This window comes from Globicephala melas, chromosome 6 (assembly GCF_963455315.2).
Source record: "Globicephala melas chromosome 6, mGloMel1.2, whole genome shotgun sequence".
In the NCBI taxonomy this organism is placed as follows: Eukaryota; Metazoa; Chordata; class Mammalia; order Artiodactyla; family Delphinidae; genus Globicephala; species Globicephala melas.
The window spans coordinates 32,711,035-32,733,046 of record NC_083319.1 but is presented as its reverse complement, the minus strand read 5'-3'; the positions used below and the strand labels follow the sequence as shown (position 1 = coordinate 32,733,046).

General features: G+C 40.6%; 1 long non-coding RNA gene across 2 annotated transcripts in view; it reads right to left on the bottom strand.

The window, feature by feature from the left end:
- LOC115838693 (uncharacterized) overlaps positions 1-22,012 on the bottom strand; it is a 615,736-nt gene that overhangs the window by 302,989 nt on the left and 290,735 nt on the right. For both annotated transcript variants that reach the window (XR_009564271.1, XR_011377532.1), the window contains exons 4-5: positions 11,505-11,567; positions 984-1,164 (exon numbers count right to left, since the gene is read on the bottom strand). This is a non-coding gene — a long non-coding RNA (uncharacterized lncRNA). The remainder of the gene's footprint in view (positions 1-983; positions 1,165-11,504; positions 11,568-22,012) is intronic.

Here is a 22,012-nt window from a genome sequence, read left to right as displayed (position 1 = left end):
ATAAGGAGAAGAACCTAGGCAACGTAAGATTTTTTAGATTACGTTTCTAGTGTCTGTCTACACCATGATTTCCTGAGCTGGCCTTGACCAAGAAGGAGAAGGAGTGATCAGGAGTGGACTTCACAGCGTGAGAAGCCCAGGAAGGGGTGTTAGCAGAGAGGGGAAAGAATGGCAGGGAAGCTACTGCTTATCCACCCAACACTCAAGTCCACTCATGCTCTTACCCCTTGGATACACCCTCTGGCTTCTAAGGTGAGGAAAAGACCAGTCCCTAAATCTCTGAGGACCAATGCAAGTGGACATGCCTCACAAGTAGAAACAAAGGCCTGGAGTCCATTCAAGGAACTAGAGCCTTTGATTTTACGTTAAATGCATTTTACATTTAATGTACTGTGAGGTGAGTAATTAATTAATGCACAGAGCATTAAAAGTCTCACATTAAACTTCACTGAGCCCAGTTTTGAGTGTGAGGTAGCAAAAAATAACAGCTCCTGAAACCATTTTCTCTTTTTTTCAAGGTGTCCTTTAGGGAAGTTGGAGTTACAACAAAAGAAGTAAAAGAGTTTGCTTTGGTCTTCTTTCCAGCTTTCCTGTAACTTCTGGGTCCACCCTCAGTGCCAGCAACAGCCCCACCTCCTTTCCTCTGACAAGTCTCAGTCACAGCCTCACCTCCTAAGGGAAGCCTTCCCTGGCTGCACCCAGAGTCAGGGGACCTATTCAGTGTTCCCACCCAAAGCACCAGGAATCTCTCCTCTACAGCATATCTCACGCTTCTACTTGTTCCATTAAATTTTGGTAATTATTGGTTGAGTGTCTGTCTTCCTGAGAGACCCTGAACTTCTTGAGGACAGTGACCATATCTGTTTTGTTCACTCCTGAGTCCACAGAGCCAAGGGCAGTGCCTGGCACACAGCAGTAGGTGTTAGCTGAACTGCGCCCTGTTCATTAGTTTCTCCTTCCACCCCAAGGTCTGAATCACTTACCACCAAGAGCTATTCACAGGGCATGCATGACGTGTGGCATCGTGTTGGGTGACGTGGAGCCCAGGAACTCATCTTCACTCCCGGAGTGAGCTGGCACTGAGCCAAGAGGCACCACTGCGGCATCTTGGAAACAACACTGCATTTGTAGTCAGGACACCCTGCTTCAAACTTGTTTCCCCATCTGTAAAATAGGAATATAAACACCTAATACACCTACCTCACAGAGTTGTTCTGAAGATCACATGAGAAAAATAAATGAGAGAAGTTTCTATATCATGCAGCATCTTACCGTGAATGCCCAATTTTTACAAGTGGCATGAGAGGAAGGTGACTTCTCCTAACCCCCACCGCAGAGCTCTCTTGTGGCTCTCTTTATCACCTCCTCCTCTCCAAGCCCCTCACAGGTGTGTGTTCCCAGAACTCTCATGGCCTACCCCCTTATTTTACAGATGAGGAAACTGCAACCCAGACAGAGGAAGAAGTGACCTGCCCAAAATCTGACATGGAGTCAGAGGCAGAGCCAGGACTAGACCCTGGGCATCTGTGTCCTTTCCACCTATCCACCTTGGGCTGCCTCCTTCCCATGTCTCCTTGAGTCAATTTCCATACCCCTGGATGGCTCCTTCTGCCCCTTTTGAAACCATTCCTACCCTCACTACACAGACTACAGATACACAAAGGTGCCAGCTCAACTGTTTGTTAAACATGAGTTTAGTTGGGATGTATAGTTGTTAGAGGGCCCAAAATATTTTTGCCTAGGCCAGCTTGATCCTTAATACCCCTCCCATTTTCAATTCACTGATTATTTTAATGAGGCACCTTACCAGCATCCCCTCTTACTCTCTCCCTGCAAAAATAAACACATTTTTCCTCTATAGAAGAGAATTTTAGATTCACTGTTACCTGATCATTTCATGCCTGGGGAGAGGAGTCTTAGCAGATCAAAGTCCAAGTGTGTGGTGCTGAGGTAGGGACGGGGAGAGGGGGATCACGAAGGAGGAAGGGTAAATAGTGCAACAACACCAACCGAAGTAATGGCACCCATTCATTGCACTTTCTATAGCAGTGCTGTGCTAAGCCCTTAGCCTGTGCTATTTTTGTTCTAAAAACAGAGTAACGGGGTGTACTATGTTGAATACTGCCCCCCTTAAATTCATGTCCACTTGGAACCTCGGAATGTGACCTTATTTGGAAATAGGGTCCTTAGAGATGTAATTAGCTAAGATGAGATCATACTGTAAAAGAAGAGAAAACAGAGACACAGACACACAGGAAGAACAGCATATGACTACAGAGGCAGAGACTGGAGCGATCCTTCTACCAGCCAAGGAATGCCAAAGATTTCTGGCACCTGCCAGAAGCCAGGAAGAAGAAAGGGAGAACAGTTCTCAAGAGCCTTTGGAGAGCGTACGGGCCTGCTGACACCTTGATTTTGTACTGCTAGCCTCCCAAACTGAGAGAGAAGAAACTGCCGTTGTTTTAAACCATCTACTTGGTGGTAGCTTGTAACAGAAGCAATAGAAAATGAGCAGAGGAAGTATTAAAACTCCCACAACCTAGATAAAGTTAGAAAGTGTTTCAAATCCAGCATCTTTGGGTCCTAACTTGGTAACAACAGTAGAAGGGGGGGGGGGGGATTCCTATGATTAGTCTCCATTTCATGGATTAGGCAACTGAGGGCAGAGATGTAAGACAAAACGCCACAGTCACATAAGAGTAAGCATTACAGCTGAGACATCCATTTCAAGTCAGGCCCAGAGAGATGCTGCCCTAAAACACAAATACCCTTCCCATTGCCCATCCTTTGCTCCCTCCTCCGAACAGAGGGGGAAGATCATATCTCTTTCCCAGCATCATCTGGGGCAGGGCACACTTCACAAAAGCATGAGCTCTCAGGCTCCTCCAGCCCCTCAGCCAGGCCTGTTTCTGGGTGGCAGGCCCACCCTTCTTAGATCTAACTTCCTAATTCTGACTTGCAGGGACCAAAAGAGAATCCAAAAAACTCACAGATCTTTGGTAAACTAGGAACATAGACTTGATCTAATAAGACAAAATTGGACTACATTTGAAAAAAGTAGAGCGCAGTCAGCTTGTTATTTGGCCTTGAATGTGAAAACACTTCAACAAAAGTGGTTTCTCCTTATCATTAATTCTCTTAAAGAGAAATTTACCTAAAAGTCATCTCCCTTAAAGTGTTTTGAAAATTAGATGAGATTAAAACGAGGATGTTAAAATGAAATTAAGCCATTGTTTTAGGAGGCAAGATTTTAGCTAACTGACCTGGAGCCTTGAATGTCAAGCTGAAAATTTCTAACTATTCTAGAAGCTACAGCAGAGATCATCAAAGGGCTGTGAGTCAGGAGTGATGTGCGCTCTGGAAAGGCTAACTTGGCAGCCATGAGAAGGATGGATTAGAGGAGAGACTGGAAGACAATTTGAGGAGGTTGTGGTAAAGGTCCAAAGGAGAGAGCTGAAGCCAGGGCTGAAGTGGGAGAGGATGAATGAAAGCGGAGATCAAAGACACATGGCTGGGCTTCCCTGGTGGCACAGTGGTTGAGAGTCCGCCTGCCGATGCAGGGGACACCGGTTTGTGCCCCGGTCCGGGAAGATCCCACACGCCGCGGAGCAGCTGGGCCCGTGAGCCATGGCCGCTGAGCCTGTGCGTCCGGAGCCTGTGCTCCACAACGGGAGAGGCCACAACAGTGAGAGGCCCGCGTATCGCAAAAAAAAAAAAAAAAAAAAAAAAAAGACACATGGCAGATGTACAATGGCATTTACTCATGGCTGATTGTGGGGAATCAAATGGGATAAAGTCTGGATTTTAACAGTCAATGAAAGTGAAAGGAGGAGAAGGAGCAAAGGTAGGCAGGAGGATGAGTCTGGTTTTGTCAACAAGGAGGCTGATGTGACCATGGGAACCCTGGCCAGTTATTTGAATTGTGGTCTTCTCATTTCTGGACTTTGTTTTAGCGACAGAAATATAAACTCCCATCTTATTTAAGTCATTGATATTTTGGGGTTTCTGTCTCTTGCAGTCAAATATAAGCCTAATATCAATATTGGGGCTCTTTCCCCACAACTACAATCTCCTTTGAAAAGATAACACTTCATCCCCAGAATGTTCATAGTTTTAAAAGAAGCTGCTTCTCCCTCTCAGAGTTCTCATATTCAACCTATCGTCAAAGCTTACAATTTCTCCTTTGAAGATAACTTTTAGATTTGCCTTTCTAGTCTAGCATTCTTGATGATGCTCTTGTCTATGTGACCACTCACCTGGTACAGCATCCTCCTCTCCATCCCACCAATGCAGACACTGCTAATGGCCTGTCGTACACTGCCCTGATTGACAGCCCTGCAACCTGCCCCAACAATTCCAAATGCCCCACCTGACTTTCAAGATCCTGCCAAATCTGGCTTTGACTGATCTGACATTATTTCCCACCTTTTACCGACATGAATTTTAGTTCTAATCAGACCAGTCTTCCTTCCAAAATACTATACCCATTCTGAGCTCCACAATTCACTCTACTTATTCTACATGGAATAGCTTCTCACATTTCACTTGGCTACAGTGTGTATTTAGCTATCTCCATCTTTCAAGGACTTGAACAAATTAGCCACCAGTTAGGAGCAGGTATGACTTGAACCAGGACAAAAATCCAGTAAGGCTACAGGCAAGCTCCCAGCCAGATATCATAAGCAACTAGAAAGCAGAGATCCCATCCAGTACCTCCTCAACATCAACCCCTTCCCGTAGTTCTGAGAAAAGTGGTCAATACTGAATCTGGAGAGATTCTCCAAATGTGGGAAGAAAAATAATGCAAAATGAAAGTGAAATCATTTAAAGATTTAGAGACAAATAACTAAAACTAAAACTAAGTGATAGCCTCTCCCACATAAATATAATTGGATTTAAAAACTAGAATCTACCACCTCATACCCTTTAGGATGGTTACCATCAAAAAATAGAAACTTACAAGTGTTGATGAGGGTGTGGAGAAATTGGAGCCCTTGGGCACTGTTGGGAATGTAAAATGGTGCCGCCGCTGTGGAAAACAATGTGGCAGTTCCTCAAAAAATTAAAAATAGAATTACCATATGATCCAGCAATTCCACTTCTGGGTATGTATTCAAAAGAATTGAAATCAGGGTTTTGAACAGATATTTATACACCCGTGTTCATAGTAGCATTTGTTCACAATAGCCAAAAGTTGGAAATGTCCATTGATGGATGAATAGCTAAACAAAATGTGGAATATACATACAATGGAGTATTATCCAGTCTTAAAAAGGAAGTTCTGACACATGATACAACACGGATGAACCTTGAGGACATTAGGTTAAGTGAAATAAATCAGTCACAAAAAGACAAATAGTGTAATCCACTTATATCAAGTACCTAGAATGGGTAAATTAATAGAGACAGAAAATAGAATGGTGGTTGCTAGGGGCTAGGCGGGGGAATGAGCAATTATCGTTTAGTGGGTTCAGAGCTTCTGTTTGGGAAGATTAAAAGAGTTCTGGAGATTAGCTGCATAACAATGTGAATGTACTTAACACTACTAAACTGTACACTTAAAAATGGTTAAGATGGTAAATTTTATGTTGTGTACTTTACATCAATTAAAAATAAATGTGTTTTTTAAAAATTAGAATGTATAGTATTTGGTGTTCAATTCTGGAAGCACATTTGAATCACCTGGGGAATTGTTAAAACAAGACATTGATTTTTCCCTCCCCTCCCTTTCTCCTCCCCTAGAGATAGTTATCTAATCAGTTTGAAGTAGAGTTGTGGATGATTCTAATGTGTACCTACAGGAATCACTATAGCACAGGAATTAGGAAAAAAATGTCAGTGATCTCACACATACTTTATAGACATGGAGTCTTAGAAGAAATGTGTGAGAGCAACAAGAAAGAGCTTAGACTTCAGGTTAACATACCTGAGGTGGATTCCCACCCTACTACTTCCTAGCTTTGTGACACTGGGCACCTTATGCTTCAGTGCCTGGCAAAGTACTCAGTGTCTAGCCTGATGCCTGGCACACAGGAAGCTATCAATAAATATTAGATTAAAAAATAACACATCTCTCTGGGAGCGTAATGACAATATTGTTACATTAGTCTGAGAATTAGCTACTAGAAACAATAAAGGTAAAGTCCCGGGCTTCCCTGGTGGCGCAGTGGTTAAGAGTCCGCCTGCTGAGGCAGGGGACACCGGTTCGTACCCCGGTCCGGGAAGATCCCACACGCCGCGGAGCAGCTGGGCCCGTGAGCCATGGCCGCTGAGCCTGCGCGTCCGGAGTCTGTGCTCCGCAATGGGAGAGGCCACAACAGTGAGAGGCCCGCGTACAGAAAAAAAAAAAAAAGTAAAGTCCCAAAATAGCACATGGCACACAGTAGGCATGCAATAAATGACAAATATTATTACAAATATTATGGAAAGACCTTCAGAGATCATTTAATTCAACCTCATTTAGCAGATGAAAACAATGGGGACCAGTTAAGAGAAAGGATTCTTTACCCATGGTTCATTTTATTATATAATAGCCTTCCACGATTTAAACTTCTGTTCTCTGATGTTGCCTACACCAAGACTTCCAAATATCAACACTGCTGTTCAAACCATCACTTATGACAAGAATTGGGATGTGTTCTGATAAACCTGTAGGTGCCTTGCTCAGCAATGTTACATGGGCAGAATGTATCTCTTTATGACAATCTGTGGAACATCAAATCTTAGACTTGACACTCCACAGGTCTGAGTCACTATGTATCGAAGGCAATTTCCCTGGGTTCTCTGGGGAGTAAATCACTCCTTGCTGGTTTTCAAGGGTTTTCTCTAAAATGAGGCTTCAAAGCTTCCAAACTGTCAAGACTTCAGTGACCTACCAACCAACTGTGGTGCTCCATGGCTCTCAGTTATTCACTGACAGCCCCTACACAGTGTGGTCAGAGGAAGGTACTCAGACCACCTCTGGGGCCCATTAAAAATGAAGATTCCAAGACCTGAGGGTGCAATCCTGCAACCTCCATTTTGCCAGACTCCCAGGTTACTCTTATGCATGTTAAAGTTGAGAATCATTGTCATTCCAGGAACCATCTGGCAGTTCATTCATTCCAGTGTTCAATATTTTACTGAGCAGGTACTCCATGCAGGCCCTGTCTTTGGCACTATAGACAAAGTAAAAGAAGACATTGTTCCTATCCTCAAAGAACTCAGAATCTGCTAGAGGATAGACAAACTACAGGTGATATAGTACAGTGTGGTCATTCAATCATTTCATCATTCACCAAATAAATATCAAGAGCCCACCATATTCTAGGCATAGATTCACATACAGAAAGGCTGTACAGTATAGTGGTTAAGCCATGGACATGGCATCTGCACTGCCTAGCTCTTATACTATCAGCATGACCTTGGGAAAGTGACTTAACCTTTGTATGTCTCAGTTTCCTCATCTGTAAAATGGATACAATAATGACACTTCTCTCACAGGATGACTGTGATGATCCAATGAGTTAATAGATGTAAAGCCTGGAATAGTCTCCTGGCACATAGTAAGTGCTGAGTAGATTTCTATAGGAATCTAAGCTTCATGAAGGCCAGGATCTTTGTCCCTTTTATCCCTAACACGTAAAGTGGTACCCGCCACATAGGAGGCAATTACTAAATAATTGTTGAATGGATAAACGAATTTCTGTGGGAGATTGCCATCAACATGGCAAACTGAGCTGTAATTAACTGATTCTTCTCCTCACTTTCAACACATATATGTTGAGAAATATAAATAAACATTTAAAAATACATATATGGTCTCAAAATAAAGATAAGTCCTCAGATACTGAAAAATCAAGGAAAGAAATCACAAGTATAAGTGTAAGCAGAAGCTGGCACATTAGAAGTCTCAAAAATTGCCAATTCTAATGATGGTGGTGGTGATGATGGTGATGATGTTGATGCAGCTGCCTGGAGATGACGGCTGGATGAAGATAAGTCTTGAGAAGAATTACGGGGCACAATCTTCCTAGACCAACTACATGGGAATTCATTCTCCCTGCTTTTTGTCTGTGATAAATATCACCCACATATTTACCAAATAGATTTCAACATCCATGAATGTGGAGCTGCCTAGCTCATCTCTATCTCACCTGTTCATCACATGATCACTGGATTTCATACACTAAACCAGTCCCAGAAATTTCCCTGAGGCACTTTTTCCTGGTCCTGGGTCATCCATATACAAAGTTGTAAACTCACAGACTCTAATGTTTAGAAGAGACATAACATGTCAAGAAGTTCAAACTCTCAGCCAGTGTTTCACTTCACTGCTCACCACAGCTGCTAAGGTTGCTCAGCCTACTGATCATATCTAAGGAAAGGATTCAAACTTTCATGAGTTTGTTAGAAGAGATTAACATTGAGACTTCTTACAGCCTGCTATAACCTGTTCTAGCTCTAGCTGCTTGGGATACCAATCTATAAGGGATGATAAAACATTAGAAAAATAGTAATATGGCACCTGAAAACTCAGGTTTCTACATGAATCCTTTAAATAACTGGCAAAATGTAAGTTGGACCCGCTGAAAACAACGTTAACACATTGGAATAGAAATTTAAAAAGTGTTCTCAACTGGCGTTAGCCAATCCAAGGTGAGCATTTTCATTTTTTGCATGTGCAAAGTATACGGTGAAACTACTGGATACACCACCAACTCTGAGACCAGCCAGTTAAAACCAAATAGTTCACGGTGCAGTGCCGTTCACTGGGAATGAGGGATTCATTTTATTATTTCAAATGTAAACACTTGGCCTTTCTCACCTTCTGAGATGGCCCGCCCTCTGTCTGTGGAGTGTGTTTCTCTCTAAATAAATCCACTTCTTACCTATTACTTTGCCTCTCACTGAATTCTTTCTGCGATGAGACATCAAGAACCTGAGCTTCATTAAGTCCTGAAACCAGGTGTGTGATCTCAGTTGGAAGACTGTGGGTTTTGGCTGGGTTTGAGTCCTGGCAGCGTGGGTTCAAGTCCCAATCTGGGTTTTGGCTGGGTTCGAGTCCCAACAGCGTGGGTTCGAGTCCCAGCAGTGTGGGTTTGAATCCCAGTCTGGGTTTTGGCCGGATTTGAGTCCCGGCCGTGTGGGTTCAAGTCTCAATCTGAGGTGCACGATTTCAGCTGGTGACCACGAAGGGACAGTGATAAGGTAAGAAAATGTTTGAGAGTTAGGTCTTGGTCCTACAGAGGCCCATGGGATGCCACAAACCAGGCACACTGGGGAGGAAGCTCTGCTGCTGTCTGCTCATTTTTGACTGGCAGGTCAACCCCGTATACTTACGCACATCCAACAGCAGGTCCAGGACAGAACTGTTCATCTCTATACTCTTCTCCTTGACTCTGAGGTTTTTCTCCTACATTCTTGTGTTCTTATTCATTCCTGCTCTATTTCTTTCTTTCTTCTGTTAACCCCAGAAGACCTGTGTGACCACCAAGGTGTACTCTTTATTGCTTTTACTCCTCTCCCTCTGACCCTTACAAATGCTGACCCTTTATTCCCAACTGATAGCTAGACCAACTCCTGCTCATCGTCAACACTGTTGGGGATGTCTTCTGTGACATTTTTTTTGCGACTTTTTGGGAACTAACACTGGCTGGGAGACTACCTTGGAAGGGATAGCGTCTAAAATCATAAGTGCAAATCTTCTGACCAAATTGCGCAGTGGATTTTGACTTAAGAGTGGAATTTTGGATAGCCTGGGAGTTAGAGACGTCACCTCAGGCTTGTATGAAGTGGGTCAGGCTGCATCAATCCCAACCAATACCCCTCTGGGCCATATACTCTGGGATTGGGAAAGATGTGGACAACAGGAATTAAAAGGAAAAAACTTATTAGGTTATGTAATCAGGTTTGGCCACAATATGAGTTAGGAAATTTAAAATGAAGTGAAGTACCGTATATTCAAATTTTCATGGCCTTGCATCTAGGCAATGAAATCCAAAAGGAATTTAAGGTGTGTATAGCTCAGAGGGATAACTCTAGGAAGGACACAGAGGACATTTTAACTGACCCACCCTACAGGCCATGGATCCTGAACAAACGTGGATCCCTCCTCCTGCTAGGTACAGGTCCTTTTGACTACGCATTTCATAGCTCAGTCTGCCCCAGACATCAGGCGTGAAATTCAGAAAGCAACTGCTGGTCCTCAGACTCCAGTGATTGTTTTGTCCCAATTGGCTTATTTGGTTTTCAGTAATAGGGATATGGCCAAAAAGACTGAACGCACCCAGAGAAATATGAAAAAGGCCCAAATGATTGCAGTGGCTTTGTCCACTCAGAGACCACTAAAGGGGAAGCCGGTTTTTCTGGACCAATCTGGCCCTGGCAGACCACAAGGCCCATGGGTACCCATACAAGGCCAGCATACCCTGTGTGGACAAAAAGGGCACTGGAGTGAGGATTGTGATCGATGTGCCCTTTGCATACAGCCAGGGCATTGGAAGAGGGAATGCCCCAGATGCCAGAGAGCGAAGGGGGCCCCTCGGCTATTGATGGTTTTGCAATCAGAAGACTGAAGGGGCCCAAAGCCGAAAGTGGCTCTGCCTAGAGATACCAACTACATAACTAATGTCGAGCCTTGGGTGGTCATTGATGTGGCGGGCCACTTGATAGAATTTCTTATAGACACTGGTGCAACCTTCTTGATCTTAACCCAAAGGACTGGAAACTCTGGCAATCATAAGGAATATGTAATTGGGTTGTCAGGGAAGAGACACAGGCACACTTCCCTGGAACTCCTTTTGTGCAAGATCAACGGCCAGCTGTTATTACATGCCTTTCTGTTTGTGCCTGACTGTCCCATCCCTTTAGTGGGAAGTGATTTATTAACTATGTTAGGGGTCACTCTGTTTCTCGAGGGGCAAGGGAACCACCCTCATCACCAAATGGTTCTAACAAAAAGCAAAAAAGAACAGATAAAATCTGAAGCTGAAACAGAAGCCATAGTAGACCCTGGAATGTGGAATATCGAGGTTCTGGGCTTAGCCAAAGATATCCAGCTGGTGATTATTAAGTAAAAAGGGTTACACAGTGTCTAAATATAAGGTACACATTTCTTAAACCTAGGGAAGACCCTCAGAAATGTTTGTAAGTAGATTATCAAAATAGGAGGCCACTGGTCTGACTAAACTGACCATAGCTGATATTCAGAGCCTGACAGGAATTTTGGAAGAGGCCTTCTCCCCTAAGCTAAATGAGGAAAAGTAAAACTTTCCAACTTAGGTGAATGGGTATGTCAGTCCTTCAGTATCATTGAGGTAACCACCCAATTCTTTGACAAAGAAAACAAAACTGTCCTTGTCTTACAAATGTAGTCTTTATAGGGCCAGAGGTGTGGCTCCAAAAATAATCCAAAACCCAGGAATCCTTTTACCACTCCTCAAACCTCCCCTATTTATCTTAAGAGGCTTGCAAATATTAAACAAAGGGGAAACAAAGTCATCTCAGGAGGAACTTGCCTGTACCTTTGAGATGCAAATGTCCTATCTGGTCTTCTCAGGAACTCTTCTCTCTGCCATCTTTTTAAACTGCAAATTTTAAGAAGAGGGTAAAGTAATTTAGAACTTGACTTGTCAAGGATAAATAGAAATCTTAAGTGTCTTGTCTGTAAACACTAGTTCCATCTGCTAGATTGATCTGTTCCATCTGCTAGAAGCCCAATTTGAATCCAACCCCTTGTAACTGATGGCAAATTTTATGTTGTACCTGACTTAGGGCTGAAATTTTGGAATGGGAACTATGAGGCCTCTGTGTTTGTTTGTGTGTTCATATGTATCTATATGTGCGTTGTAGGTATATGGTATTGCCAAAAATTAATCGTAAAAGAGCTCTACTTAATTGTTTTTTTAAAATTAAGCCCTTATGTAAATACTCAGAAATAGAAAACAATCTGGCCAGAATAAATTTCAGGTTCACGTCATCTGGAAAATATTTAATACTAAACTGATATCTGCTATTGAAGGTGGCTTAAACTTGTTGGTTTGATTAATATAGGCGTGTTAGAGTCATCAATGCTAACTATACTACTTCTGTTGTACCTAGGTTTATTAGAGGTCAAATAAGACCTTATTCTATCTGTTACAAATTTGTCAACAAGAAAAGTAATTCAATGTGAAAAAAACTTTTAAGAAAAGTAAGATATGTGTTTTTAGTAAGAGAAGGTGTGAAGAATGAAAAATACTGAAAAGAGTTACGCATGATCAGAATTTTCTAAGACTGGATTGAATTTAGTTGGGTAAATGGATTTTGTTAGGAATGGGCCAGCACAAGACTGGATTTGGTTTCTTCCTCCAAAGTATTCTTGAAATGCTGCTTTTGACAACAGATTGTGTGAGTTTCTTTGCCTTTAAGTGACTTGTATTTGCTTTTGAGATCTTTTGTAACTTTGGTTAAGGAATAAGTATTGTCTCACAGTGACCTATGATCTTATTTGATCAAGTGTTTTAAAACTTTTTGACAAACTTCCCAAATATCAAATTTTAATTAAGTTTCTTTTGATTTCCAGCTAACTTTAGGGTACTTTATAGGTCCCCTGAGGTATCTTAAAGAGAAATATATAACTAGGATTATTTGGTATGTTAAGTTAAATGTAATAATTCGTAATTCTGGTTATTGTGACCAAGTTTCTTTATCGATTACACTGTAATCAGATGTTTAACCATGACTTTTAAGTCTTTTGTCATTTATAGATATTTTTGTACTCTGATGCTGTTACAAAAAGTGCTTCATCATCAAAGAGATTCACAGAAAGGCTATGGAAACAATTACAACAGTTCCACACCAAGATGATGGCTATGTGAGGATTCCAGCCCATACTGACTTAAAACAAGGAGCTGCCCTGCCCCTGGAGCCCCTAGATCAGGCATCGGAGATTTTTACTCCCTGACAGACAAGGTTGATGCCCCTACTCAGCCTTGAAGCAGTTACTGAAGACAGACCATCACCCTTCTGCTTCCCATAAGAATATGGGAGTAAACTCTCTGAGGGGGAAATAAAACAGGAGGGAAGGAGGCAGGGCACAACCTTTGAAAGAATGACATAGCCCGAGGACATGACATAAACTGATCAGAACCAAATGGGTCCAAGACGGCGGACAAGTCAACTTCCACTAGACCTTGAGCCTCAGTATACACTCACATCAACAAGCTAAATGACACACCCACAGGTGCCATGACAGTTCCAAGACCAACCATAAGGATCAAAAAGTGGGCGGTGGCCCAATTCCTGGAAATCCCTGCCCCTTCCTAAAATAGCTGGAATACTCCTCCAGCAATTTTAGCCTATGAAAATAGCACTCATTAGCCTATGAAATTACCCAGTTCTATAAAAACTGACAACCCCATACCCTGGTGCCTTTCTCACTTTCTGAGATGGCCCACACTCTGTCTGTGGAGTGTGTTTCTCTCTAAATAAATCCACTTCTTACCTATCAAAAAAAAATATGAACACTTTAATATACCTCCCCCAAAGCTGATCTGATTCTGAACAATCATAATTCCTAGACAATTCTAAATAAATAAAATTGTTAGGATACACTGAGTAGTCTCATTTTTAACATAAAGAGGCACACCATTTTTACTACCAGAAAATCAGTTTCTCCCTGAACCTTCTAAAATATTAAATATTTAGAGATTCTCCTCTTCAAAAGCACCCACTTGTCTCTGTCTAGCCCTCGTTCTGTCATTGGAAACACCCTCTCATTACCTGCCTCCAGCCCCCCAAACATCCATACCCATGCTTGGTCGGCCTCTGAAAACCAACTTTGCTTCTAGACAGTCAAGGATTCCTGGAGGAAAGGTAACTACTGGGTGACCTCAGTTCCCCTGCCCACTGGCAGAGGCAGCACAGTACACTTATTAAGCCCCAGGGTCAGGCTACCTGGGTTTACTTGCTGGTTGGAGAATGCACGTCACCCCTCAATAACCATCTGACCCTGAGCAAGTTACTCAACATCTCTGAGTCTTTTACCTCCTCTGTGCCACAGGGATGACAGTCATAATACCTTACTTATCGTGCAGTTATGAGCTAAAATGAGGGAACACGTGGAAAGCATATAGAACAGTGCTTGGCACAAAGTAAGTGCCCAATACGTACTAGCTATTTTTTACTGTTGTCACTGTGCCCTCTTTGATCCTAGATGACTCTTTCCTCTCCACTCTATCTCAGGTTTGTGTCACCTCATAACCAAATTTCTGCCATGATTTGAGGCTAGGACTATGGAAATACAGTAGACATTACGGAAGATTTCAAGAAGGCAATAACATTAAAGTTGGACAATAAAAAATTTCTTTCCCTCTATTTGAGTGCTTATCAGAAAACTAGAAAAGGAAGAAATTAAAGAATTGCATAATCCCCTTAAAATTCTCTATAGACCAATCACGGTCCCTTCAACTTCCATCTATATATTATCAGATGGGTATATTTAGTACTCTCTCTCCCCATCCCAATATGTCACATCTTCCCAACATTGTTTATTTGTCAGAGCTTTCCCCCTAACTTTATCTTTTCTAAACCTTCTCAGCCCAAACATATGCCATGTGCCAGCTACAGTAACATCAGGGCTTAGCGGAGAGGAGTTACACATCCAAATTTTCCTGAGCCCTCTATTCCTAAGAATACGAGTAACTTTGAAGAAACCACACACTAGACTAGGTAAAAGTAAATACCTATAAATACTAGTTAGCTAAAAATAAAATAAAATAGCTTATTGGACTCAAATTGCTTTTTATTTGTGCCATTTCTGTCAGTGTCACACATAAATTTTAATTATACTAAAAGAAGAATTAAGGAACAACTGTCAGGCAGACAGACTGAAAGTGACAGGGTTGCTGTAGGTTATGAATGTTGTTCACTGCACAAAGGCAACCAGCTGAGGGGTTAGTGGGGCCTGAAATCCAGCTTCTCACTCAAAAAGCCATGCATCCTGGGACACGTGGAATTTACTCAGAAGGGACATATTTTTCTACTTCATACAAAGACACCATATGGGCTAGGAGTGGTTACATACAGGGTTATTTAGTAAATAAGCAAATATATTGAGGATAACGGGACCCAGATTTCTCACTGTCAGAGAAAAGAGTTTCAAATATGGAAAGGATGTTGGGTTGGTGGATGTATCAATGTGAACTCATGACATTTCATACAGATCGATATAATTTATGTGAGTCTGTGAAGGTGTGTACATGAATACATTTCCTAGCTACTTCCACCAAGTGGGTCTAGAATCCATGATATACCAGTAGCAATGATCATATTAATATTCTCTGATAAAAGGAATCAGAGCCCATTGGAAAGATAGAGGATTCCAGGGCTAGGACAACGAAAATACAAGATGAGTCAGGAACATCTTGTGGTTCTAGAAAGTAAGAAAGTGCTCAAAAATCTTGGGAACGTGTCAAAATTACAGAAGGCTAGCTTGAAAGGGTTCCCTCCTTCCACCTGTCTCTAGTCTCCCAAACACCCATACCCACGCTTGCCAATATCAGGGAAAATATGAGCATCAAAATAACTATTGACAATCATAGATTATAACTCATTAAATAAAATTATAATCTAGTAATTCATACTGACACAAACGAATGAATAAAAAATAAATGGGAGAGAGGGAAAAACTGTACCTTAGAATACCAACTAATAAATACAGAATAATAAAAGTTAGAAAATTGTCATTTGGTAACTATCAGAGTAATAATTCAGGCAAAATGATCAATGGATGCTTACATTAATGGGTGAAAATTTAACGGGAACAGGATATTTCATCCCAAGGTATAACCCCATAAAATATTTATCAATTAGTGAATACAAAATACTTATTCATTAACGACAAAATCACTATTTATTAATCTTTTTTTTAACATCTTTATTGGAGTATAATTCCTTTACAATGGTGGGTTACTTTCTGCTTTATAACATAGTGAATCAGCTATACATATACATATATCCCCATATCTCCTGCCTCCTGCGTCTCCACGCTATCCTCCCAATCCGACCACCCTAGGTGGTCACAAAGCACCGAGCTGATCTCCCTGTGCTATGCAACTGCTTCTCACTAGCTGTTCTACATTTGGTGGTGTATATATATCCATGCGACTCTCTCACTTCGTCCAAGCTTACACTTCCCCGTCCCCCCGTCCTCAAGTCCACTCTCTACGTCTGCATCTTTATTCCTGTCCTGCCCTTAGGTTCTTCAGAACTTTTTTTTTTTTTAGATTCCATATATATGTGTTAGCATGTGGTATTTGTTTTTCTCTTCCTAACTTACTTCACTCTGTATGACAGACTCCAAGTCCATCCACCTCACTACAAATAACTCAATTTCGTTTCTTTTTATGGCTGAGTAATATTCCATTGTATATATGTGCCACATCTTCTTTATCCATTCATCTGTCGACGGACACTTAGGTTGCTTCCATGTCCTGGCTATTGTAAATAGAGCTGCAATGAACATTGTGATACATGACTCTTTTTGAATTATGGTTTTCTCAGGGTATATGCCCAGTAGTGGGATTTGCTGGGTCATACAGTAGTTCTATTTTTAGTTTTTTGAGGGAACTCCATACTGTTCTCCATAGTGGCTGTATCAATTTACATTCTCACAAACAGTGCAAGTCAGTTTCTTTTTCTCCACACCCTCTCCAGCATTTACTGTTTGTAGATTTTCTGATGATGGCCATTCTGACTAGTGTGAGGTGATACTTCATTGTAGTTTTGATTTGCATTTCTCTAATGATTAGTGATGTTGAGCATCCTTTCATGTGTTTGTTGGCAATCTGTATATCTTCTTTGGAGAAACGTCTATTTAGGTCTTCTGCACATTTTTGGATTGGGTTGTTTGTGTTGTTGATATTGAGATGCATGAACTTCTTGTAAATTTTGGAGATTAATCCTTTGTCAGTTGCTTCATTTGCAAATATATTCTCCCACTCTGAGAGTTGCCTTTTCATCTTCTTTATGCTTTCCTTTGCTGTGCAAAAGCTTTTAAGTTTCATTAGGTCCCATTTGTTTACTTTTGTTTGTATTTCTATTTCTCTAGGCGGTGCGTCAAAAAGGACCTTGCTGTGATATATGTCATAGAGTGTTCTGCCTATGTTTTCCTCTAAGAGGTTTACAGTGTCTGGCCTTACATTTAGGTCTTTAATCCATTTTGAGTTTATTTTTGTGTTTGTGTTAGGGAGTGTTCTAATTTCAATATTTTGCAGGTTGCTGTTCAGTTTTCCCAGCACCACTTATTGAAGAGGCTGTCTTTTCCCCATTGTATATTTTTACCTCCTTTATCACAGATAAGGTGACCATATGTGCGTGGGTTTATCTCTGAGCTTTCTATCCTGTTCCATTGATCTATATTTCTGATTTTGTGCCAGTACCATACTGTCTTGATTACTGTAGCTTTGTAGTATAGTCTGAAGTCAGGGAGCCTGATTCCTCCAGCTCTGTTTTTTGTTCTCAAGATTGCTTTGGCTATTCTGGGTCTTTTGTGTTTCCATACAAATTGAGAAATTTTTTGTTCTAGTTCTGTGAAAAATGCCATTGGTAGTTTGACAGGGATTGCATTGAATCTGTAGATTGCTTTGGGTAGTATAGTCATTTTCACAACATTCCTTCTTCAAATCCAAGAACATGGTGTGTCTCTCCATCTGTTTGTATCATCTTTAATTTCTTTCATCAGTGTCTTATAGAATTCTGCATACAGGTCTTTTGTCTCCTTAGGTAAGTTTACTCCTAGGTATTTTATTCTTTTTGTTGCAGTGGTAAATGGGAGTGTTTCCTTAATTTCTCTTTCATATTTTTCATCATTAGGATATAGGAATGCAAGAGATTTCTGTGCATTAATTTTGTATCCTGCTACTTTACCAAATTCTTTGATTAGCTCTAGTAGTTTTCTGGTAGCATATTTAGGATTCTCTATGTATAGTATCATGTCATTTGTAAACAGTGACAGCCTTACTTGTTTTTTTTCTATTTGGATTCCTTTTATTTCTTTTTCATCTCTGATTGCTGTGGCTAAAACTTCCAAAACTATGTTGAATAATAGTGGTGAGAGTGGGCAACCTTGTCTTGTTCCTGATCTTAGTGGAAATGGTTTCAGTTTTCCTCCACTGAGAACGATGTTGGATGTGGGTTTGTCATATATGGCCTTCATTATGTTGAGGAAAGTTCCCTCTATACCTACTTTCTGCAGGGTTTTTATCATAAATCAGTGTTGAATTTTGTCGAAAGCTTTCTCTGCATCTATTGAGATGATCATATGGTTTTTATTCTTCAATTTGTTAATATGGTGTATCACATTGATTCATTTGCATATATTGAAGAATTCTTGCATTCCTGGGATAAACCCCACTTGATCAAGGTGTTTGATCCTTTTAATGTGCTGTTCAATTCCGTTTGCTACTATTTGGTTGAGGATATTTGCATCTATGTTCATCAGTGATATTGGCCTGTAGTTTTCCTTTTTTCTGACATCTTTGTCTGGTTTTGGTATCAGGGTGATGTGGCCACATAGGATGAGTTTGGGAGTGTTCCTCCCTCTGCTATATTTTGGAAGACTTTGAGAAGGATAGGTGTTAGCTCTTCTCTAAATGTTGATAGAATTCACCTGTGAAGCCATCTGGTCCTGGGCTTTTGTTTGTTGAAAGATTTTCAATCACAGTTTCAATTTTAGTGCTTGTGATTGGTCTGTTTATATTTTCTTTTTCTTCCTGGTTCAGTCTTGGAAGGTTGTGCTTTTCTAAGAATTTGTCCATTTCTTCCTGGTTGTCCATTTTATTGGCATAGAGTTGCTTGTAGTAATCTCTCATGATCCTATGTATTTCTGCAGTGTCAGTTGTTACTTTGTTTTCATTTCTAATTCTATTGATTTGAGTCTTCTCCCTTTTTTTCTTGATTAGTCTGGCTAATGGTTTATCAATTTTGTTTATCTTCTCAAAGAACCAGCTTTTAGTTTCACTGATCTTTGCTATCATTTCCTTCATTTATTTCTGATCTGATCTTTATGATTTCTTTCCTTCTGCTAACTTTGGGGTTTTTTTGTTCTTCTTTCTCTAACTGCTTTAGGTGTAAGGTTAGGTTGTTTGAAATGTTTCTTGTTTCTTGAGGTAGGATTGTATTGCTATAAACTTCCCTCTTAGAATGCTTTTGCTGCATCCCATAGGTTTTGGTTCACTGTGTTTTCATTGTCATTTGTTTCTAGGTATTTTTGATTTCCTCTTTGATTTCTTCAGTGATCTCTTGGTTATTTAATAGTGTACTGTTTAGCCTCCACGTGTTTGTGTTTTTTACAGATTTTTTTTCCTGTAATTGATATCCAGTCTCATAGCGTTGTTGTCAGAAAAGATTCCTGATACGATTTCAATTTCCTTAAATTTACCAAGGCTTGATTTGTGACCCAACATCCTGGAGAATGTTCCATGAGCAGTTGAGAAGAAAGTGTATTCTGTTGTTTTTGGATGGAATGTCTTATAAATATCAATTAAGTCCATCTTGTTTAATGCATCATTTAAAGCTTGTGTTTCCTTATTTAGTTTCATTTTGGATGATCTGTCCATTGGTGAAAGTGGGGTGTTAAAGTCCCCTACTATGAATGTGTTACTGTCTCTTTCCCCTTTTATGGCTGTTAGCATTTGCCTTATGTATTGAGGTGCTCCTATGTTGGGTGCATAAATATTCACAATTGTTATATTTTCTTCTTGGATTGATCCCTTGATCATTATGTAGTGTCCTTCTTTGTCTCTTGCAATAGTCTTTATTTTAAAGTCTATTTTGTCTGATATGAGAATTGCTACTCCAGCTTTCTTTTGATTTCCATTTGCAAGAAATATCTTTTTCCATCCCCTCACTTTCAGTCTGTATGTCCCTAGGTCTCAAGTGGGTCTCTTGTAGACAGCATATGTACGGGTCTAGTTTTTGTATCCATTGAGCCCGTCTGTCTTTTGGTTGGAGCACTTAATCCATTTACATTTAAGGTTGTTATCCATATGTATGTACCTGTTACCATTTTCTTAATTGTTTTGGGTTTGTTAATGTAGGTCTTTTCCTTCTCCTGTGTTTCCTGCCTAGAGAATTCCTTTAGCATTTGTTGTAAAGCTGGTTTGGTGGCACTGAATTCTCTTAGCTTTTGCTTGCCTGTTAAGATTTTAATTTCTCCGTCAAATCTGAATGAGATCCTTGCTGGGTACAGTAATCTTGGTTGTAGTTTTTTCCCTTTCATCACTTTAAATATGTCCTGCCACTCCCTTCTGGCTTGCAGAGGTTCTGCTGAAAGTTCAGCTGTTAACCTTATGGGGATTCCCTTGTGTGTTATTTGTTGTTTTTCCCTTGCTGCTTTTAATATGTTTTCTTTGTATTTATTTTTGATAGTTTGATTAATATGTGTCTTGGCATGTTTCTCCTTGAGTTTATCCTGTATGGGACCCTCTGAGCTTCCTGGACTTGATTGACTATTTCGTTTCCCATATTAGGGAAGTTTCAACTATAATCTCTTCAAATATTTTCTCAGTCCCTTTCTTTTTCTCTTCTTCTTCTGGGACCCCTGTAATTTGAACGATAGTGCGTTTAATGCTGTCCCAGAGGTCTCTGAGACTGTCCTCATTTCTTTTCATTCTTTTTTCTTTATTCTGCTCTGTGGTAGTTATTTCTACTATTTTATCTGCCCGGTCACTTATCTGTTCTTCTGCCTCAGTTATTCTGCTGTTGATTCCTTCTAGAGAATTTTTAATTTCATTTACTGTGTTGTTCATCATTGTTTGTTTGCTCTTTAGTTCTTCTAGGTCCTTGTTAAACGTTTCTTGCAGTTTCTCCATTGTATTTCCAAGATTTTGGATCATCTTTACTATCATTACTCTGAATTCTTTTGCAGGCAGACTGCCTATTTCCTCTTCATTTGTTTGGTCTGTTGGGTTTTTACCTTGCTCCCTCATCTGCTGCGCCATTTCTCTGTCTTCTCATTTTGCTTATCTTACTGTGTGTGGCGTCTCCTTTTCGCAGGCTGCAGGTTCATAGTTCCCATTGTTTTTGGTGTCTGCCCCCAGTGGGTAAGGTTGGCTCAGTTGGTTGTGTAGCGTTCCTGGTGGAGGGGACTGGTGCCTGTGCTCTGGTGGATGAGGCTGGATCTTCTCTTTCTGGTGGGCAAGAGTGCATTTGGTGGTGTGTTTTGAGGTGTCTGTGAACTTATTATGATTTTAGGCAACCTCCCTGCTAATGGATGGGGTTGTGTTCCTGTCTTGCTAGTTGTTTGGCATGGGGTATCCAGCACTGTAGCTTGCTGGTCATTGAGTGGAGCTGGGTCATAGCGTTGAGATGGAGATCTCTGGGAGACCTTTTACTGTTTGATATTACATGGGGCTGGGAGGTCTCTGGTGGATAAATGTCCTGAAATTGGCTCTCCCACCTCAGAGGCTCAGGATTGACACCCAGCTGGAGCACCAAGACCCTGTCAGCCACACGGCTCAGAAGAAAAGTGAGAAAAAGAAAGAAAGAAAGAAAAAATAAAATAAAGTTATTAAAATAAAGAATTTTTAAAAATATTAAAAATAAAAAAGTTATTTAAAAAAAGAAAGAAAGAAGAGAGCAACCAAACGAAAAAACAAATCCACCAATGGTAACAAGCGCTGAAAACTAACCCCCAAAACCCCAAGAAAACGGACAGGCAGAACCCTAGGACAAATGGTAAAAGCAAAGGTATACAGACAAAACCATACAAAGAAGCATACACATACATACTCAGAAAAAGAGAAAAAGGAAAAAATATATATATAAAATAAAGAGAGCAACCAAATCAATAAACAAATCTACCAATGATAATAAGCTCTAAATACTAGACTAAGATAAACATAAAACCAGAAACAATTTAGATTCAGAAAGCAAACCCCAAGTCTATAGTTGCTCCCAAAGTCCACCACCTCAATTTTGGATGATTCCTTGTCTCTTCAGGTATTCCATAGGTGCAGGGTACATCAAGTTGATTGTCAAGATTTAATCT